Raw genomic sequence first — 16,203 nt, 5'->3', positions numbered from 1 at the left:
GCTGAGTGCTTTACCGACCAAGAGAGTGAAAAAAGGAAATAAAAATTCACACGTTGATGCAAATTGTCGTATCCGGATCCTGAAGTTTCCCTCTTAACTTTTTCAATAGAAAATTATTCGACACATGCAAAATGTTCTCATTTTAATCCCTTTTCCAACACCAATCTCTCTCTCTCTCTCTCTCTCTCTCTCTCTCTCTCTCTCTCTCTCTCTCTCTCTCTCTCTCTCTCTCTCTCTGAATATCCTTTTTTTTTACATGTTAGTGTCCGGTAACCAGGGCAACATTTTAGCTTCTTTTCGTTCAAAGAATTTTAATCCAGCTTTGATATCGAGGTCACGTTTCTCTCTCGACTCTACCTTGTTGTTACGTCGTTCCTTACACTCTCCTACTCTAAGACTCCACACCTAAGAAACAATCACCCGGCCCCCATCACACAACAAAGAGCCCCCTTTTCTATCATTTAATCTCTACTTTTCAGTTTTTGTTTTATTCTAAGTTTTATTCTACCCTAAATCATCATTACATATATACATTTTGAAAAGTGGTTTATTGCTACCTTCCTTGTCCACTCATTTATCACATTTTGTTTGTAACTTGTCATTTTTATTTCCATTACTTTTTGTTTTTCTGGTGACTTTTTCGCTATCGATGTTGTTAGTTAAATCTTCATAGATTCTTTTAATACTTCATGCATGGCCTCTCTTTTTTTTCTCACTCTAAACTTGGTATCAACCAAATAGAGCCAATAATCAGAATCCTCGAGTTGGGAAGTGATATATTCACAACCTATCTTGACTTTGATAAATTTATAACGAAATGTGTACCACTGGGCACATGACTGCGCTATCAACAAATAGAACATTATCAAAACCAGTACATGTGATGACAGGGGCCTCGCAATGAAGAGTTCTCTGCCACCTACTCATTATGATAATGATCCCTGATATTTACAGAAACTTGCAAAACTCATTAGTTGTCTTATTTGTCGACGCCTTTTATTATGCTATCTTGTCTGACTCACATGAAAAATGTCAAGTTTCAAAATAAGTAAGAAAGTATACTGTATCCGTGTTCTTGGAGAAATAAAGCAAAATTTAACGGTGAGAATTCTGAGCATATACACATGGCAAGAAATCAAGAATTTTCAACCAGAACATCAACCCCCATGAGAATGTCATCTTAAGAAACAACTCTATAAAATATCTAGGTGTCCTCATCTTTTATAACTTGACTTGGTAGACAGCAGTCGTCCTGGATACTGAGAGCTTTGTCAAAACGAGATATTACCACTATGTGTGCACTTTTAGTTAATGGAACCAGTCATTAACTACTACTCACAGTATGGTACGAACACCCTAGTAATGTTTCCCAAATAAAATGTCTCTCATCAAGCACATTACATAATTTCACACAGAAAAAAAGCAAAGAGAAAAAAAAGTGACATATTGTATAACCTCTACTTCGATAGGTTAGAAACTGAAGCTAAGGATTATCCAGCGTAGACCTGAACGCTATAAAACTCAATACGTGCTAAAAAATCAAATGTTTTAAAACAACAACTTAAACTAGAAGCATTTTCCCTTCCATTTCACTACAACCCTAAAAAGAACTGGTGTCAGAGTCTCTCTTTCTCAGCCCACTTTGTATGAGAATTCAGCTGAAAATACACGTGCCCTATCATTTGAGCTTACGGCCACTAATCTCTCTCTCTCTCTCTCTCTCTCTCTCTCTCTCCTCTCTCTCTCTCTCTCTCTCTCTCTCTCGGTGCAGACAGTAAAGCTGACATCATAGTTCGAAGTCGATCAAAGTGGTATCAAGCATGTCTCATCAAAAGCACGTTGTTCATTAACCTGCCACAGAGGTTCAATTAGGAGATACGCACCTTTTGCCTTTCATTAAAGCTTCGTATGACACTGGAGGAACATTTGCTTGTGAACTCGTCTGTGAAATGACGATTCTCGCTTCGAGATCATTGCAGGAATGAGGTGGAAGCAGGCTTTGCTAAATTTACGTCACATTCTGTAGTTTGGTTCTACATCTCAGCGTTGGAAAAAAAAATTCTGTAAGAATAACGTATTAATACAGTTGGACTCTCCGGTGTCAATTTTATGAAGATAGGAGATAATATTTATTTAATTTTCTTTGGTTCTTGTGTTACAAACATGAGTCAAATTTTATTTTTAACACAGTAGAAGATAAATGTATTAAAGTATACTTAAGGTGGGGTGGTGGGTTCAACGTGCATAAAACACTAATATTAATTAAGGTACTTGGAAGAAAAAAATAAATAAAATAAAAAGTACGAACTTAAGGTAAATTCCAGTATATTCATCCCATTCTATACGTAGTGTGTGTCCTCTCTTGGTGTCGTCTCTTTATCCATGATTCTTCATTTACTCTTATCGAGAGGTTTCTTGAGATATAAGACTTACTTCATCGCCTTCAGGGTAAGAACCTCCCTTCTTCGACAAGTGAGGCTGAAAGAGTATTAAGAGAAGAGGACCTTGGAGAATGCATTATATTTGTTAAATGGAGGTCTTCTTTCAAGTTTATTAAGTTCCATAACTTTTTCTAATGTTATATATTTTTTTTTATTTGAGATAGTCTGACTTATTTTTCTCTTTAGTTTTCAGTTCATTAGGTCTAACCCTAGAAGATTTGATATTTTTAGTTGCTATTTTTACTTGTTAGACGGAGAGTGACAGAAGCTTTGAACTAACCCAGTCTCCGATTGATTATCTTAAGGGGTTTTTGGAAAAGTCTAGAGAGAGAGAGAGAGAGAGAGAGAGAGAGAGAGAGAGAGAGAGAGAGAGAGAGAGAGAGAGAGAGAGAGTACACTCTTACTTTCCATGGTTAAAGCAGAACAGTTCTTAGTGGACATAATGTTCTGAAAACGAAATACCAGAATAGGGAGTGAAATGGGGAGAGGCCATTTGTACTCTTGTCTGCCGTAACATACTATTTAGAAGGTAATTGATAAATGAAGCAATTGGGTTTACTTCAATTCCTGCTCACATTTTCTTTAGACTGGAGTCCCACACTGCATGGCAAGGCAAGGTTATCATAGATGTGGTTAGAATAAATACTGACAGGCAGGAGTTGAGGCATACTTTCAAGTGCCTTTCATTTTGGTTTTGGGTATTCATTTCATCTAATATGGCAGTGCTAAAGTACTGAACTCATATTGAATTAGAAACGCATATTATTATTATTATTATTATTAGCCAAGCTACAACCCTAGTTGGAAAAGCAGGATGCTATAAGCCCAGGGGCTCCAACAGGGAAAATAGCCCAGTGAGGAAATGAAATGAGGAAAAATAAAATTTTCATAACAGTAGTAACATTGAAATAAATATTTCCTAAATAAACTTTAAAAACTTGAACAAGAGGAAGAGAAATCAGATAGAATAGTGTGCCCGAGTGTACCCACAAGCAAGATATGACATGCGTCATTGTTTTAGTTAACAATTTTAGGTAATATTTTGTCTCGTAAAATTTCATCGACTACCACGTACAATTTTTGTCTATTCTATTTTCTTCATCCGCCTTTTCATAACGGTCAACATTTTTATTGTGCTTCTTATTGTCTTTTTCTTTTCTCATCCTCTTCGCTTTTACATTGCATTCCTTTTGTCCCTCAACTACCTTCACAATACTGTTTATTTCATATTGCAGAAAATATCCATTATAAATTTGTTCAAGGTCCAAGGAAGGAAGGAAGTTTAAGCTTGAATAACGGTATTGGGAAGCAATGGTGTTTGATGTGCAAAATGGATATTAGTGTTGAAGAGAATGTGGAAAATTTAATAAAAGGTATCTAGCTTTGATGTTATTCCTCTGATTTAGACATAAATCTATCTTATTGAGGCCATCCGAGAAGATTCTGGTTTTTATTTTTCTGAATATCCTACTGGATTTTTTACATTATGGTAAACGTAATTTATTTTCCAAATTCCTGAATGAGGTCGGCGAAGCTCTTGATGTTTTCTAGGTAGAAAGAAACTTTCCCTTATTGGCTGTGAGGGAAGAAAGCTTTCTCTTTGTTCCTCCCTAATGTTAATTAAGAAGGAACATGATTTATGCACCCGGAAAGGGTGTGGCTTTTATTATTATTATTATTATTATTATTATTATTTTTATTATTATTATTTGCTAAGCTACAACCCTAGTTGGAAAAGCAGGATGCTATAAGCCCAAGGGCTCCAACAGGGAAGTAATTAACAATTAAAATAACATATTTCAAGAACAGTAGCAACATTAAAATAAATCTTTCAAATATAAACTATATATGTACGTATATATATATATATATATATATATATATATATATATATATATATATATATATATATATTTATATATATATATTTGTGTGTGTGTGTGTGTGTGTGTGTGTACTGGGTGTACTTGGTGAAGGCGGTGCGGAAATATCTCCTAAGGACCTCCACCGTCCGCCTGGCTATCAAGAGTCTGCTCTTGACTACGGGGGAAGTGACGAGGGCGGTCTCGAATACCTCGTGACACAGGGGCGTCGGCCAGGTGCTAAGAGCAGGTGTATGGCCGAGACAGTCGGCCATCACGACCCACTACCTCAAGGACTGTCCCCTCAGGTCTCAGGAGGGATTCAAGTTCGGTCTCGTCGAGGTCGCCCAACAGAGGCTCTCAGGACGGTCTACACATGGCACAATCCATATAGAACGGCGAAGGGTAGAGCGGCTCAAATCCCTATCCCCTCTACCTACCATGGACTACTCAGGGAAGGAAGATGTTATCTTGGCGAGTGTTCACTGGCTGCCCTAATTTTATTCTAGCTTTGTTGTTCTCTTTCACCCATCAGGCCTTACCCCTCTCCGCGACCCTCCTGCCTCTCCTACAGGGGTCTATTGGCCGCATCCTAATTCTGAGGCTCCTATACATTGGTCAGTGGTAAGGATTTGTGCAGGAACAAATGTCAATTTCTAAGAAAATTGTATTTTTTCCTAATTTACTTACCACTGACGAATAGTTTAATTGCCCCTCCACATCCTTCCCCACGGTAGACCCTACTGATAGGAACTGTTCTTTTCTGGGACCAGGGTAGAATGGTTGATGGCGACCAAGACCGTGGCCACCAAGATTATAAGACCTCTTCAATCTCGGCCCGCATCGTCTACTTTAGGCCGACCTAACTATCGAAACGCTTTCATTCTGGCTACGTTGTAAGCCTCCGCTCAGAGAGTATATGCTTCAACTGAAAAGGAATACAATTTATCCATAAAAGAAACCCTTTCTAATGCAACCCAGGAACATAAGTGGTGGACTGCCCTTAAATCTGCACTCTTAGGTGTAGATGCAACAGTTCCTCCTTTACTTGAACCAGATGGCTCAGTCACTCGCTATCTAAAGGAGAAGATAACCCTTTTGGCTAATATGTTTGACTGTAAACAGAGTAATGAGGAATTCGAACTTCTCATTCCTGTTTTCCTGTTACTAAACTACCTAGTTTGGCTTTTCGATTTCGTGATATTAAAGCTCTGTTGATGGAACTTGATGCTTATGGAGGTGTAGAACCAAATAATATTTTTCCTTAATTTTTTATAAAGACTAGATTTCTGAGCTCCAAAATTAGCTGTTATTTTGCGCAAGTTAGCAAGAAGAGGAGCTTTTAACACTTCTTGGATAATTGGTAATGTTACTCCACTAAGTAAATGTGTTTGTGGTACCTCAAGTCTGACTGATTACTGCCCAATTTCCATAAATCCTAAATTATCTAAAGTTTGTGAACGTCTTCTGGCAAACGTCTTAATAGGTTTGCTGAAGGTAATCATCTATTCCCCAGTTTGCAATTTGATTTTCGTAAAGGCTTTAGAGCATGTGATGCCCTTCTTACAATCTCCAATGCTGTACAGAAATCCCTTGATTGTGGTCAGGAAGTTTGTATGATTGGCCTTGATTTTAGTGCTGCCTTTGTCCGTGTTAACCATGAGGCCCTTGTTTTCAAACTCAAACAGTTGGGAGTGGGTGGGTCGTTTCTTATAGGAATGTGATATCCGGTGTTCCACAGGGTAGTGTTCTTGGCCCATTGCTTTTCGTACTATATACACATGACATGTGGCTTGGTCTAGAAAACAAGCGTGTTGCATATGCAGATGATGCTACTCTCTTTGCATCAATTCCATTTCCTGAATGTATATCTGGGGTGGCTGAATCCCCTAATAGAAATCTAGCTAAAATTAGTGCATGGTGCATATTATTTGGTATGAAGTTGAATCTTAACAAAACTCAAAGTATGATTGTAAGTAGGGCAAGGACAGTTGCTCTTCAACATCTGGATCTCAACATTGATAATGTTTCTTTAACATTGTATGACTGTTTTAGAATTTTAGGTGTGATTCTCGACAGCAAATTTACTTTTGAGAAACATTTAAGGTCTGGGTCTTCTTCAACTGCACAAACAATTGGCTTATTGAGAAAGTCTTTTAAGATTTTTGTTGATCAACCTATTCTGAAGAGGTAGTTCAATTCTTTCATTCTTCCTTGTTTCGAGTATTGTTCTCCTGTCTGGTCTTCAGCTGCTGATTCTCTTCTTAATTTGTTGGACAAAATCTAACGGTATATTAAATTTTTTATTACTGATCTAGATATTAATCTTTGGCACCGTCGTTCAATTAGTTCATTATGTCTGTTGCATAAGATTTTTCATAATTCTGACCATCCTTTACATTCAGATATTCCTGGACAGTTTCATCCTGTTCGTAATATTAGGCATGCAGTTACTTCTAATAGTCAGGCCTTCTCCATCATGAGGCTCAATGCTGTTTTTCCTGCAGGAATCTTCATATTTCCTCTTCTTTAAGTTTTCAGACTTAATCCTTTGGTTTAATAAACGATGATTAATCCTTTTCGTCATACTTTATTCACTTCAGCACTGTTCCGACAAAACTTTTTATTTATCAAGTGATTGCTGATTTGCACAAGTTTACAATTCATTTTATATATCAGTTCTATAAATATTATGGTTAATTATGTTGAGATTATATTCTAAAGAAATTAAAAATTCTATAAATTAAAAAAGAAAAAGTGACACACTACCACAACAGTCCGAAGACGAATGCTGGCCCACAGAAATCAAGGGGCTGTAAACCAACACTATATTGATGTCCACGACCGGAAACCCTCCCTGAAGGAATAAATTGCTGGGACAATTACTGCAGACTTATAATTGCTGAAGCTGTAAGCATTCCCCTCCAAGCATCAACTTTGAACATACAGAATGATTCTAATTATACGCTCCCCTCAAGCAGAAAGTGACATGGATAAACTATACAGGGGTGCAAGTCCTAGCATGCATCAGGTATGTGTGCGGATATATATATATATATATATATATATATATATATATATATATATATATATATATATATATATATATATATATGTATATATATATATATATATATATATATATATATATATATTTATGTAAGTATATAACCAACCATTATCCTCTTCATAATCCAAAGATCTCTAACTTTTGAAAAATTTCACCTTTTTTTTCTAGAATTTATAATTTCTTTAGAATATAATCTCAACATAATTAATCGTAATATTTGTAGATGCTAATGTATAAAAGGAATAGTAAACTTATGCAAACCAGCAATCACTTGATAAAGACAAAGTTTTGTGGAAACAGTGCTGTAGTGAATAAATTATGAAGAAAAGGAATAATCATCATTCATTAAATCAAAGGATTACTTCTGAAAACTTTCAGAAACTGAGGAAATATGAGGAGTCCTGCAATAAACACATTGACACCACTAAGGCTATCGCCTTCAATGAATATATATATATATATATATATATATATATATATATATATATATATATATATATATATATATATATATATATAGATCATGGAATTATGTGCGTATATATATGTATATATACACATAAATGCGTCATACATACATGTGTGTACAGTATGTAGGCTATAGATATTTGTAAGTTATATGATTGAAATATAACTTTCAAGTGACAATTTATTAATAGATTTAATATATATTTTTTCCCTGGGGAAGTAGACTTTTTGTCATATTCAGAAAACGTTAAATACCTAGAAGTTCAAGTTTATTGGGTTGAAATACGCTTTAAGTAAAATTACAATGACAGATCAATTTTTCCCCCTAAGGATTAAAGGGATTAATGGTCCAGTATTGCTGTAAGTGTAATCATCATACTCTATTGCATTTTTAAAGTTTAGCCTGAAAAAATAATGTGCATCTTAAGTAGAAAAAATAATGTGTATCTTAAGTAGAAAAAATAATGTGCATCTTAAGTAGAAAAAATAATGTGCATCTTAAGGAGAAAAAATAATGTGCATCTTAAGTAGAAAAAATAATGTGTATCTTAAGTAGAAAAAATAATGTGCATCTTAAGTAGAAAAAATAATGTGCATCTTAAGTAGAAAAAATAATGTGCATCTTAAGTAGAAAAAAATAATGTGCATCTTAAGTAGAAAAAATAATGTGCATCTTAAGTAGAAAAAAATGATTGATTGTGTATTCCTTTGCATTTGTTTTGCTTGCTAAACGATAAATTGTTTTCAACATTTAAATTGATAATGCAAACTAAAATCACACCAGAGCTTAGAAATATATCTACGTTTAACAATCAGTTCAGATTTTCAGTGAAAACAATTTTTTTGTTTTTGTTTTTAAAACTCAGGATGAAACATTATCCTTTTCCTTCGAGAAGGTATGTAGAAAGGAAAAGAGAGAGAGAGAGAGAGAGAGAGAGAGAGAGAGAGAGAGAGAGAGAGAGAGAGAGAGAGAGAGAGGGATAGGGATCGTAAGTAATTGTATTTAGAAAAGGAAAGGAAATTTTTATGCGATATGTCACTTAATTAAACTGTCAAAAGAAGGATCTTTTTAGCATATGAATGGAGCAGCATTTTATTAAAAGGGACATTGCATTTCTAAAGGTTTACTGATACAGAACCGGGACTATTATTACCTCCGCCAACGGAGTTGGATGGAGGTTTTGTTTAAGGCTCTGTTTGTGTTTGTTTGTGAACAGCTTCCTGGCCACAATTTTAATCGACGAGTATTGAAACATGCAGGGATTAACTGTCTAGGAGGTCAAGGTCAACGTCATGGTCAAGCAAAATGCCCAGTTCACGTAATTGGCCATAAGTTTGGACATCGTTGTCACAGAGACTTCAAACTTGGTTCATATTTGAGTGTGAAAATCCAAGCCAATTTATACATGTTAAGATCAAGGTCGAAAAATAAGCTGTCGTGGCTGAGGTCTGCGTTCTACTGAATGCCCCTCAATTTACTGTACATACATTCTTCGGCAATTCACTGCCAGGTTTAACAAGTGTTTTCCGAGATATTCCAGTCAAGATACCATAGACTACACTTGAATTAAATTCGCTACTACTGTAGTTTCGTTATTGCAAAACTTGTTATTATATTCTTAACCACACTGAGTAGTTTAATGGTTTTCAGCTTAATATAACTTTTTAGATCTGTCAAAATGACTATAATGGAATGAAAATCCTCATAGATTACATGTACTGCTATTTATGCAAGAGATTTTTTTTATATACACCAAAGTCCTTTCGAAATATAATTACAAATTCCAGTTTGTGATGGAAACGGAAATTACGGCGAGGAAAATTGAGGATCTAACCATTCCGTTTACAGTTAGAGGTCAAAGGAAAACTTTTTAGAATAAATTATAAAAAAGAGCAGAACCAATATCGGGTTTTATTAAAAGTGAAATGTATAATAACGAGGCTTAGTTCCTCATTATTGTTGAATGTCTGTTTTCAGAGAATCTCGCAATTACTGTTGCTGAAAGAAGTGCTTTGTTTAGACGACTGCTGACGAAATATTGATCTGCTTTTGTACCTTGTCTGGAAGGTAATGATCACCGTAATAATGATGATAACGACAACCAGGATTCAACTAATTTCATTTATTTTCAGAATTTTCATTATTCAAAATGATTCCAGAGGGCATATTTCGTTTTGGTTCCGGAGTCCTTCGATAATTATAACGATGGCGAAATGCATGTTGGGTAATCCTGAGATAATTATACGCATTTTTCTGTTCGAAAACATTTCGGAAAATTATACCCGAGGATTTTTCTTGTTTTCTTGTTTTTGTCATATCCGTTGATGTTGATCCCTTAATTAGTACAACACATCTTACTGACATTCCATCTTAAGTGATGCATTTATTTTTTATGCTTTAACGAAGAATTTTATAATTCTCAAACTAGAGCTGATTATGAGGGAGGTAAGTTCCCATGAAATGTCACCATCCATTACTATAAAAATAATCATAATATCAACAGTGACAAGTAACATTACACATGTTTATGTTATCCGGAATTCTTTATACATCTGTCCTCATACAGCTGAATATTAAACTTTGATATTCATATTTTTATATTTATTAAATCTGTATATTTATTTGAGAGGGAAGGACTCATTTTATCTGAATGTATTTATTTATATATCTTTTGGGAGAAGGACTTGATTTCATCTGAACATAGCCACTTTAGGCTGTATAAAACCACCTAAGAAAGGAACTTTGTGTTAGACTACACGGTTAAAAATTCGCCGTAAAAATACGGTTAAAATCCTGGAATAAATGTTGCCAGGCATTTACCATTAAAAAACGGATATATTGACTTGAAGACTAATATTACGGTCACCAAGCCGTAAAATATAATAACCAAGTAGGGTAAAAATTACAGTCGCCTGTATTTTACTAAAATACGGCAGAAAATAGTACATTTTTACATAGAATTTCCTATTAAAATTACAGCGTTTTTAACAGTGTACTGATATTTACTGTACATTGCACCGCCGGCTGGAAATGAACATCCAGACATGATAGGTGACTGACTTTTTTTTGGGGGGGTGGGGGGGGGGGGGGGGCAAATTTCCTCTTATTGGCTTACTCGTTTTGTTGCCAAATAGAAAGAAATCATCCAGTATCCCTCATATCGTTCAGTATTTTGGAGGCTAAATTGCTTCTAATTATTTATAATAGTGTAATGTCATTTGTTTTGGTCGAGATACCAGCTTTTCTCGCTTCTGTATTCGCTAATTCTTCGTGTTTATTGCTTCCACATTCTAACTTCCCACGGTTCGACCCTCCTGCTTATCAAAAACTAATTCCTCCCAATCGCTGTTATTAAATCCCACGCTATCCTAAAAGTCGGAGATGTCGGAATCCGCATTAATAAATACTTCTCAATGGGTGGAGAGATAAAAATAAATTAATTTCGCAACCTTTGCATTATCCCCATTAGGCGAATTTCCCTTCCAGATTGCCTCGTATTAATTTTATCCAAGAAAATAAATGGTTTTCGCAAAATTAGATGAGTTTTGTGCTAATGTTGGGTTTTGTAGCAGCACGTCCTCAGATTTTAAACTTTTTGCTTTACTTTACTTTAAGGTCTGTTTTTCTGGTCCTAAACAGCAGGGGAACCCTACTCTCTGCAGGATCTCCACAGTCATTTTGTTAGGCTTTTGCTTATGTTAAAGTATGTGCTGGCTAAATAACAGGGTTTCTAATTGTTTCCCTTTAATTTTATTTTAATTTCTTCAATTTTAAAAGCCAAGTTAGAATTGCATATTTCCAAATTTCTGGGATAGAAACATTTCCTTAAGAACATATCATAGACGTTTTCTCGTTGTTTTCGTTATAAATACATATGATTATAAGATGAGATGTATAGGAGAAAGTAAGAAGTAATAGATATAAAAAATTTATTGTCCTTCATTCCTCATGTGTGATGTGCTCAATAGATGGAAATGTTTATGTTCTGGACCTCTACCATAACTAATAAGAAAAAGATAAAATCATGCATATTATATACATATATATATGTATATACATATATATACATACATATATATATATATATAGATATGTATATATATATATATATATACTTACATACATATCTATATATATACATACTTACATACATATCTATATATACATACATACATATATATATATATATATATATATGTATATATATATATATATATATATATATATATATATATATATACACACACACACACCTGTAGATTATCTTTTAGGACCCAATTGCACCCAATAAGTTCATTACGTGTGTGAAAGCAACCTAACAAGAGAACTATTTCCTTTACGTATATAGAAATCATACTGAGCATATACTCCACATGTACACAGTATCATGTTTTATTAAACACACGGCCCAAGTTTATAGAAATACACACGGCCAAGTGTATAGAAATAACTTTGTGTAAAGCCTTTGCAATTCTTGCCAATTGATTAATGACAATAATTATATGAGGATTTGAAATTCCTTTCACTATAGAAACTCGCATATATTGTACACCAACATATTAAAAAAAAATTCATTACATGCAAATTTAGGAATTTTTATTTTCTTTTTTACACTTAGCGTGTGTTACTCAATGTAGTAGAAATGAAGGGCCTTAGTAAGATAGGAAAAGAAATGTAGGCAAAATATAGGTGTGCTGCCCATACATCATTGAATATACTGATGATGAGCCTTTATGGAAGTTTTCTGCAATGTGGCTCATTCATGATTCAAGAGTTAAAAGCATGAATGTGTCAGTGACTATCTTGTTTTTTCCTCGGGCTAGTCCCTGATCATGGAAATGATATAATATTGAGAAATTATATATAATCCTTTTCATACTCACTCACTTTGATCTTCTTCACTCAGAGAATTCATGAGAGGATGATCTTCATTGTATGAAGAATTTAATTTTGTAAAGATTTAATAAATTTTCATTATCTATTCCTCATTAATATATCGGTATTATTTTATTCTTTTATTAAAATTTCTTTACAAATAATGATAATAGTTATGTTATTAATGTTTAAAACGATACTAATATTATTAGTGGTAGCCTTATCTTTATATACATGGATAATTTTAATAATGATATTAGTAGTATCAGCACTATCATAAAAAATGGTTAATGATAAACTGAAAACCTTCGATATATATATATATATATATATATATATATATATATATGTATATATATATATATATATATATATATGTATATATGTGTATATATATATATATATATATATATATATATATATATATATATATATATATATATATATATATATATATTATTTATTCACTTTTTTATTTAAAAAATACAATTATGAAATACCAAGTTTATAGAAAACTCGTGAGTTTCTGATCTATTTACGTTTCATGGCAGCATTTGAAAGAATGAAACTTGTCTATATTCAACATTTCATCTAAAGAATTTGATAATTTCTGGCATTTGATCTCCGCCTCTCCCTCTGAGAAGTTTTACTTTTAAAAATAGTTTTTCTGATTAGATTACATTGCGTATATCAGTTGCTTCTTTGAGTAATTGCCATTCATATCCAGAATTTTCCATTCCAGCCTGGTTTAATCATTTTTTTTTTCAACTTTCCGTTTCTGATTGTAATAATCACTGGTTTCCCTTTCAAGTTCTGGAACTTTATTGAAGTAATCCTTTATTTCTAACTAATTAAGAGAGCTTCCCCACTCTTTTAGTGGTTACTGTTCTCTATTCTAAGATAGGAATGTTCCATACCCTATTGTGGGTAACCACCTTTTACTTTAGAGATAATGATCTCTCATTTTTCATTAGAGTATCCACAGCTTTCTTTTCCCATTCCAGAGCTTTCTGCATTTAAATAAGAGTCCTTGAATGTGTGCGAATTTGTTGTGTAATCTGTATGTCAAAAGTTGTAATTCAGACGCCGATACTTGATACATGCGGTAAATAACCAATTATATATGAATCACGTGAACGCTGGTGCACAAACCATGCCCCACATCACAAATAGAGTCATATTGAATTTACCCAGTACTTTGTTAAATTGCAAAGTATATTAGATTTTAATTTAGAGAATTATGAACATCAACTATCAAGTACAATACAACGATTTTTATATGAGCTGTGTGTTGATGTTGATATTGAGGACAAGTAATATGGAATGTGTGGTGTGCTTTTTTTTTACGGATGAACACCGCTAAAAAACAAAGCATTCTGTAAACCATGAGTAAAGCTAACCTGACAGAGAGAGAGAGAGAGAGAGAGAGAGAGAGAGAGAGAGAGAGAGAGAGAGAGAGAGAGAGAGAGAGAGAGAGAGAGAGAGTGTGTGTTCAAAAAAGGTTTGTAAACAAAGGCTATTACTGTACTCTACTATTATGTTTTTGTTTACTGACATGGCAGTTCTTTGCATGGGATTGAAAATTTACTTTCCGCTCCTTAAAATCTTTTAGTATATTAACCGAAGCTCTCGAACCATTATTTTTTGTTGCCTTTGCGCTTTTCATAAACTCGAAATATTTTTATGTTATTGACTACAAGTGTCTAAATAGATTTTTCATTCGATGCTGAAGAGAAAACGTCCACAGTTTGTTTACGGAAAGTTTTTGTATTTCAATAATAAAAGAATGTATTCTTCTCGTATACCCTGGGCTTACAGCATCCTGCTTTTCCAACTAGGGTTGCAGCTTGGCAAGTAATAATATTAATACACCTACCCTCATTTACTATTAAATCCCCACCGTGTATTTACGAAGATATCCATCTCGCCTTTGCGATTACCGATCACTTTAACGACCTGTTAGTGTTTAATGACATTCTCTATTTAAGCGCCCCATTAAGGAAAAGCACGCAAGAGAAATGTCCGGATTCTGCAGATCTGATAAAACTTTGCAGAGCATTTCGCAATATGCAATTTCTTCAAAGAATCGAGCTTGGAATGGGAAGATAATTAATGGAAAAAATATAAAAGATATTCAACAATTAGACTTATTACGTTAAATATCAAAAGTGTTTGGATGCTTGTATCATGAAATGACAGCAACCTCTCCATATCTCGTTCCGCCATGTGAAAGTAATGAATCGGCATTCTAATTACTCCAATTTTTATTTCACCTTATAATTATGACATTTATTTCTTCTTTCTGTTTATATTTTCTCTTGCAATTTTCGCTGCTATATCCTTTGGCGGTTTTTCTTTATATTTCCTCTTTTTCATTATTTCCTTAGTTTTTATTGTTTCTTATGTCCTCTTCCAGTTTGTTCTTATATTTCACTGGTTTTCATTATTTTATATATAATTTCTAGCTTTTTTATTTTCTATGAGCTCATGTTTTATTTCCTCCTGTAAAGAAACTAGTGATAAACTGTGTTATTACCAGGATTGAATACTGTAACCCCATCTACTACAATTTACTAAAAGTGCAACTTAAGAAATTACAAAACATAGTAAACATAGCGCAATATCAATTAAAGGTGACCCACCCCGTGAAAGGATCACTGTACACTAATTGATTTACACTGGCTGCCTATTGAAGCAAGAATCGAGTTTAAAATATGTACTGTAGCCCATCAGGTTATCAGAACCGGACGTCCACATATTGTGCAGCAAACAAATCATGTTGTCACGAGACTAGTTACAGATGGTTTCAAATTATTGAAACCTAGATACATGTCTACCGTAGGCTGTAGAACAGTGGTTCCCAACCTTTTTTCTGTCATTTCCCCCCGGCACCCTGTTCAACCATCCAGATTTCCCCCTTCATGCCCCGCCCAGCCCTCATGCCCACTCGCCTGCCTCAGAAATGCGCATGACACCCAAATTCCCCCCTTGAATATCATGTCAGTGAGAACTGATATGATCATATCACAATTGAATGGCTAACAACAAATTGCCACACGTACTATGAGGACATTTTCCGCTTGTTTTAGTTAGTAGGTAGTGTAATTATTTCCCCCCCTGGAAGCTTCAAATTTCCCCCCAGGGGGAAATTTCCCCTAGGTTGGGAACCAATGCTCTAGAAACTCTATATGTGACCCCGAGAATATACAATAAGTGCCAACTAGTCATCCGAAAGGCTTAAGATGTTAAGGCTTTCAAGAGGAAACTGAAGACTTTCTGGTTCTCTAAGTGTTCCGATAGTGTGGATTTGACAATAAAAGAGCAATATGCAATGTGAAATGCTGAGTGCCTTGTAATAAACACGATAAAATGACTGTGAAGGTCCTGTAGATAGTAGGGTTCCCCTGCTGTGTAGGACCAGAAAGGTAGCCCTTAAAATAGTGTAATTATTGATCGTAGAACGTTTTTACATTTTCCTACGATGTA

Source organism: Palaemon carinicauda, chromosome 3, assembly GCF_036898095.1.
Source record: "Palaemon carinicauda isolate YSFRI2023 chromosome 3, ASM3689809v2, whole genome shotgun sequence".
NCBI classification, from domain to species: domain Eukaryota; kingdom Metazoa; phylum Arthropoda; class Malacostraca; order Decapoda; family Palaemonidae; genus Palaemon; species Palaemon carinicauda.
The sequence above is the reverse complement of the archived record's forward strand: the minus strand, read 5'-3'. Positions refer to the sequence as shown.